Genomic DNA, 6,876 nt, shown 5'->3' on the forward strand with positions numbered 1-6,876 from the left:
ATATTTCTTTAAATATATCCCAGCATTGCAATAAGAATTACTAATATGAGCACATTAAAAAAATCTGCAACTTTTTTCCAGTTGAAAATAAGGTTTGGTACAAAAGTTGTTATCAAGTTTTGCTGTTGCTATCATTTAAAAAGTGAATATCAAAAAACTACAGTGTTATAAAAGCAAAGGCTGAGGTAAAGCGTTAATAGACTACAATGCCACTGGACTTAATAGGAAACACTGGTTTAAGTGTCAAAGCCATCCCAGGCTCATGGGTCTAATACTTGCCTATGCTGGCGGTATTGTTTTGTGAGGAACATAGAATGTTCAAGCACAGATCCTGACTAGAGGAAGTGAGTTGCCTCAGAGTGAATTTGGGGATTTACTTGCCCAGCAATTTTCATCTGTTTTCAGCCTTTGGTCTGTTAGTGTGTCAGGGTGAGGAATCTCAGCCATACAGTCTTGCAACTGAGAACTATACTGTGATTTCCCCACTGTGATGGATGGTATCCATTTATACCACGAGCCAGCATTAATCTCCTCTTCTTTAAGTTACTTCCATTATATATTCTGTCTTAACAACGACAAAAGAAACAAAAACAGAAAAAAGTAAAATACAATTTTGAACTGCGCATAGTGGCACATGCCTTTTATCGCAGCACTTAGGAGGCAGAGGCAGGTAGTTCTTTGAGTTCAAGCCAGCCTAGTACACACAGTGAGTTCCAAAAACAGTCAATATTGCACAGAGAAAACATGTCTCCAAAGAAAAAGAAAAAGAAAAAAGAAAAGGAAAAAGAAAAGGAGCAAGCAAACAAGAAAGAAAGAAAGAAAGAAAGAAAGAAAGAAAGAAAGAAAGAAAGAAAGAAAGAAAGAAAGGAAAAAAGAAAGAAAGAAAGAAAAAAGAAAGAAAGAAAGAAAGAAGAAAGAAAGAAAGAAAGAAAGAAAGAAAGAAAGAAAGAAAGAAAGAAAGAAAGAAAAGGAAGGAAGGAAGGAAGAATGAGAGAGAGAGAAACACTGATAAACCTTTTAAAAATATATTCTTCTAGAATATTTGGGGGCCAGGGAGCAGGGAGAATTGGGTGAAGACAATGGGAGCAGGCTAATTGTCCAGGCTGGTATTGAATTTATGATGCCCGAGTAGGTGGTATTACAGGCCTGTGCCACAAAGCTATGAATACCCAGAATGTATAAATGAGCTGCTGCCTAACCTTTCCAGGTCAATACTCTGACTGTTGTACAATTTCAATATCCTTTTGTTGCTTTTCTTCCTAACACACTTCAGAGGCATCAAACCATCTCAAGAAACTTGTTCAGAAGTGACAAAACAACAATGGAAAAAGTCACCCATGGAAGTCCTGTGAGCATCAATGGAAGCCGTGTGAGAAAGAGACTGTAGAGATGGCTCAGTGGTTAAGAGCATGTGTTGCTCTTGCAGAGGATTTGGATTGTGTTCCTGCTCTCCACATGGAGCAGCACACAAACATCTGCAACTCCAGTTCAAGGGATATGCTGCTCTCTCCTGGCCTCCAAGGGTACCCATGCATGTGTACCTGTGTGAGCACACACACATATACATAATACAACAAATATTTTTTAATAAAAGAATCTTTGTGGAGACAAGAATCTCAGCTTCAGACTGGATGGAAAAACTGGGGGGAAAATGCAATCCCCAAAGTAGGTTTAGCATTCTGACCTAAAGAGAACAGAGTTGGGGGTTATGGGAGACCTTACTAAATTAAACAAACCAAGAGAAGCTGACAGTACGGCATCAAGGTAACAAATTTGTATACCATGTTTCTTGAGGTCTGATTAAGAATAAAGAGCTATAACTTGGAAATGGTCCATAAATAATAGAAATCTCTTAGCCACATAATTTAGAGGCATTTCAAGAAGATATCTTAGTGCTTAAAATAATCCTGTGGCTTTTTTTGTGTGTGTGAAAATGGGATAATGTTTTTGGTGTTAGAGAACATGGTCCTGTGAGAATTAAAATATGCTGTCAGTGTATGAAATAGCTACATGCTATTTTCAGTATGTGGTTATAGAAACATGCTAATCCTACATATTTTGCAGATTTGACTGTATCTATAACATTATGCACAATAGTAGGTGATAGATAAAAACATACTGATTTAAACATTTCCAGAAGTCTAAGAATATAATGACTTTAAATAAAGAGTTGACATTTTATACCTTCCATTATCAGCCTTTCTAAACTATTTCTGAACCATCTTACTGTTTTTTACCCTGTAGTGTGAGTCTATAGTCTGGTTTTTTGTTTGTTTGTTTGTTTTCAAGACCATTTCAAGTACATTCTTTTAAAAAAATCAGTCATAGATTAACTTAGCGGACTGAGTTCCATCCTTCTACCATGTGGGTCCTAGGGCTCAAACTCAGGTCACCAGGCATAATGAGCAGGTGCCTTTTCCTGCTAAGCCCTATTCACAGCCATCAAAGTTCACTGTTTCATCCATGGGTGTCATTTGCATTCAGTTATAACTGAAGAGTGACTTAACTGTCTAAAGTCACAGTAATCTGTCAGGAATCTAGGTGTTGCCTGACAAATTCCCCAAAAGTGCTGGGTCCGGAAGAGCCTCAGGGAACAGAGAGGGCAGCGTTCCTGACCTGTGCTGACACAGACAGGCTTCCCTTGGGTTACTTTTGTTTACAGGTACTCAAGGCAGTGTCCAATGCATTCAGTAAGATCTCCAACCTCAGCTCCTTCATATCTGATCACAAACTTCTCTAAGGACAGTTAAAAGAGACTTTCATATGCTCTTGAAAGTTTACCTGTTTGGTAACAAGAAATCGTGTTCTGTTGTTGTTGTTGTTGTTGTTGTTTTGTTTTTTTTAATCTTCCCAGGCATTCAAAAAGAATGTACTGGAAGGAGGCACACACGTTCAGTAGCAGGTATCTCTACTTTCAGCATGGTGAGACAGGAGAATTTGGAGTTCAAGGCCAGCCTGGGCTATATGAAATATGCTGTCATAAAAATCAAAACAAAAACAGTATGCAACATTTAATGTAGATGGTCATAACTGATCAAAACACTGAGAATATGGACTGAATGCTCTAGAGTGAAAGGGACATCTATAACAACTACCTCCTCCATCCCACGCAGGGATCAGGCAACACCACAGAAGTGGGAGAAGAGAGTGTGCAAAGAGTGTTCGAGAGCCAGGGAAGCTCTGTGGAATGCTGTGAAATGCTGCTGTGAAAAGCACTGTGAATGCTGTCTTTTGATCTGGACATGACATGGCGTTGTCCCTATGAACACATAGGAGTGTTCACCTACATAAGACCTGGACAAGATCAAGCAATACAGAATTTCTGGTTGTTTGGAGAAGGGGATTAGGAGGCCTTACTTGTAGCAGATAAGCTATTGATGGCTGGCGGCTGGTGGGAGGTGAGTCATTTTTTCATTGGGAGAGGTTAGTCACTGGTAGGTTGCCTGTACTCTATGGATGGACCCACACCCATGCTCATATGGGTACCATTAACTGTACTCAGTGGCTTGAGAGAGGAGAGGAGAGGAGAGGAGAGGAGAGGAGAGGAGAGGAGAGACAGACAGAGGCAGAGAGAGACAGAGAGACAAAAAGAGGAGAAAGAGACACACAGAGAGCGAGGCAGAAGGGAGAAGGGGAGAGGGATAGAACAGATGTGTGTGAGACTGCTGACAATGGCATTGATTTCCACTTGAGATGCAGCTAAAGACTTAAGGTCAGTTTACCTCTTCCACAAGTAGCAGCAGTAGCTGATTTAATACCTAGTTTTACAACAAGGCATGCACTACACTATTGACTAGATCACCCAAGGCTCAAGGCTCACTGCTTTCTGCTTTATAGCAAGTGGGTCCTGCTTCAGTTAGGATCCTGTAAGCCACAGGAAAATTGTGCTATGTTCCTATATGTGGGTGCTCCGAATCTCTTCCTAGTCCCCTTCTCCAGGCATAACTACTAAAACAAAGCAAAGCAAAACACTCCTACTTTTCATGGCATTTAGCCAATTTCAAATCACTTCTGGGACTCAGATTGACAGCTCGAAACACATTTCTATAAAATTCATACATACATACATACATACATACATACATACATACATACCTATATTTATGGGCTTGGCCAGATGGAATGTTTTAATATTAGCAATTCTCATGTTTCAATGCAATAGCACATTGTGTATAATAATAACATGTAATTATATTCTTTGCTATTATGCAATGACCTCACAGTGGGGTGTAAACACTAATTAATTGAGGTTACAAAGCCCTGTGAACACAGTGCCTGTGCTGCACTCACTCCTATTTTCTCCAGAGGCTGCTTTGAAGTATTGAATATTTAATTAATGATTACAACTCTCGCTTCTATCTGAGAAGATTGAAGCTGAGTCATTTTTATCTTTTCCCATGGTTTTCAAATGACTGATTTGACAAAGAATGACAAAGGCTTGAAAGAATGACAAAGGCCTGGTTTGTGACAGTCTATTTAAAGGCCTTAGATGGTAGGGTTTGATGACACATACCCATAATACCAGCATGGGGAAGGCACAGGAAGTAAAAAGATTAAATGTTCAAAGCCAGCCTGGGCTAAATAGTAAGACTCTGTCTCAAGAAAGACAAAGGGAGAATGTGAGGTGGGTTAGGAATATAACAATAAGTAAATAAATAAATGAGAAGAAAGAATGGTGTTCCCCCAGGACATGCAGTCTAACAGGCCTGGTAGTAAGCAGAGAGCTATAGTGTTTTACAGGGTACTATGATTTCAATGACTGTCCCCTCCAAAATGCATGTTGCAACTTATTATTTCTTGTTGTTTTGTTTGCTTTTCTTTTGTGACACTGTCTCACTTGATGAGGTTGGGGTTTGGTCTGTTGCTATGTGTTGTAATGCTAAATACTGTCCCCCAAGGCCTGGTTGCCCCTAGAAGGAGAAGGGCTATGTTTCCTTGCACCCCCAAGTTATTCCTGATTGGTGAATAAAGATGCCTGTGGTTAAGAACTGGGCAGAAGAGAGATAGGTGTGCTTTGGGTTCCTGGGCTTAGGGGGTCTGAAGAGACCATGAGGAAGAAGGAGAGAGAGGTGGAGAGAGGAGAGAGAGGGTAGAGAGAGGAGAGATGCCATGGAACATGGCAAGTCATATCTCAGGGTTATTAGCAGTGAAGTAGACATAATAGCTTAGAGGATAGATATCTTCCCAGCTTTAGTACATTAAAGGTTTATTATAAATATACAAGTTGGGTGTCTTTTATCTGAATGACCAAAAGCAGGGTAGAAACTCCTGATTTGAGATTAAATATTTTCTACAACACTCACTTTGTAGTCCTTGATGAACTGGACCTTTTTATATACACCAGGCTGGCCTTAAACTCACAGAGAACCAATAGCCTCTGACTCCTGAGGCCTAGGATTAATGGTGTGGGCTGCCATGCCCAGACCAAATATTTTCCTTTGTTTATTTGTTTGTTTTGAAACAGAGCACCACTTTGTACCTCAGACTGACCTGGACTTCTCTGTGTACCTGAGGCTAGCCTTGAACTCATGATTTTCAACCTCCTGTCTCCCAAGTACTAAGATTATAAGCACCACCACCAAACCTGGTTTTGTTTTTTTGAGATAGTGTCTTGCTAGATAGCATTGCCTGTCTCTGGACACACTGCATAGTATGGGGCAGCCTAACATCCAGAGATGCTCTCCTGTCTGGACCTGCTAAGTGCTAGGATTACAAGTGTGGCCTCCATATCCAGTATTGTGTTAGCCATCACTCCAGTGTTGAATGGTGAGACATTTGTTACAGTTTGAGTGTGAAGTATTCCCAAAGTCTCATGTGTGTGAGCACTTGACCCCCAGTGCTATTTCCAGAGGCTTTAGGACCTGGGTGGGAGCAGCTGGAGAAAGCTGTAGAAGGGTCTTAGGTCTTATAGCACAACCTTTCCACTTTGAGATATGTGTTTATTGTATATAAATATACTATATGCATATCTTTCATGTATATAACTATAATATATATGTATAAATTATCTACACATATTTGTCTGTTCACTGGACCACAGTGATGTGAGTCAACAGCTTCACAATTTCTGCTGACATAGCCATACCTATTCCCATTGTTGTGCCTTCTAATTCCTGACAGATTACATCATCACACTTCTGAGCTAACACAATCCTTCCTTCTTTAAGTTCCTTCTTATCACACTTTGCTCCCAACAGTGAGACCACCACCCCTACCCAGGATTGGGCGGGGTTAACACTGTTATAAAAGGTGAGCTTGGATCCATTTGCTTTCTTTGTTTGTCTTGTTTGAGCATGTGAGAAGTAGTTCAAAGCATCATGTTGGAAGCAAAACCACGATATCCCCATACTTCAATACATGGATTTTCAGATGAACACATTTCTGCTCACTGTGAGTCACCCAGCCAGCGGTATTTTGCTACAGATAATACGGCAGAAATATACTTTATGGAGGATCCTATATCATTACAGGCTCTAAAACTTACAAGCTACATGTCCTTGAGAAAACTGCCTGACTGTACTATGTTCAGTTTTCTAAGTCATAAGATGGAAAAATAAAAATTGCACATAGAGAGTGATTATTGTGAACTGTTTGGCCACAAATGGTTTAGTTTACTAATCTAGTAAGACTAAGTGACTTCTAATCAATGTAGAGTCACTAAGAAAAGCAAGATTTTTCTGAGATACTGCTAGTATATTTAAAGGAAGGACTTAACCTCAGACCATTAAAGTCTGGTTTCTACACTTAACTATTGGCTTCCTTCACCTTGAAGCAATGAATACATCTGTCTTAGTCAGGGTTTCTATTCCTGCACAAACATCATGACCAAGAAGCAAGTTGGGGAGGAAAGGGTTTATTCAGCTTACACTTCCATAC

The sequence above is a fragment of the Mus caroli genome, chromosome 9 (assembly GCF_900094665.2).
Source record: "Mus caroli chromosome 9, CAROLI_EIJ_v1.1, whole genome shotgun sequence".
In the NCBI taxonomy this organism is placed as follows: domain Eukaryota; kingdom Metazoa; phylum Chordata; class Mammalia; order Rodentia; family Muridae; genus Mus; species Mus caroli.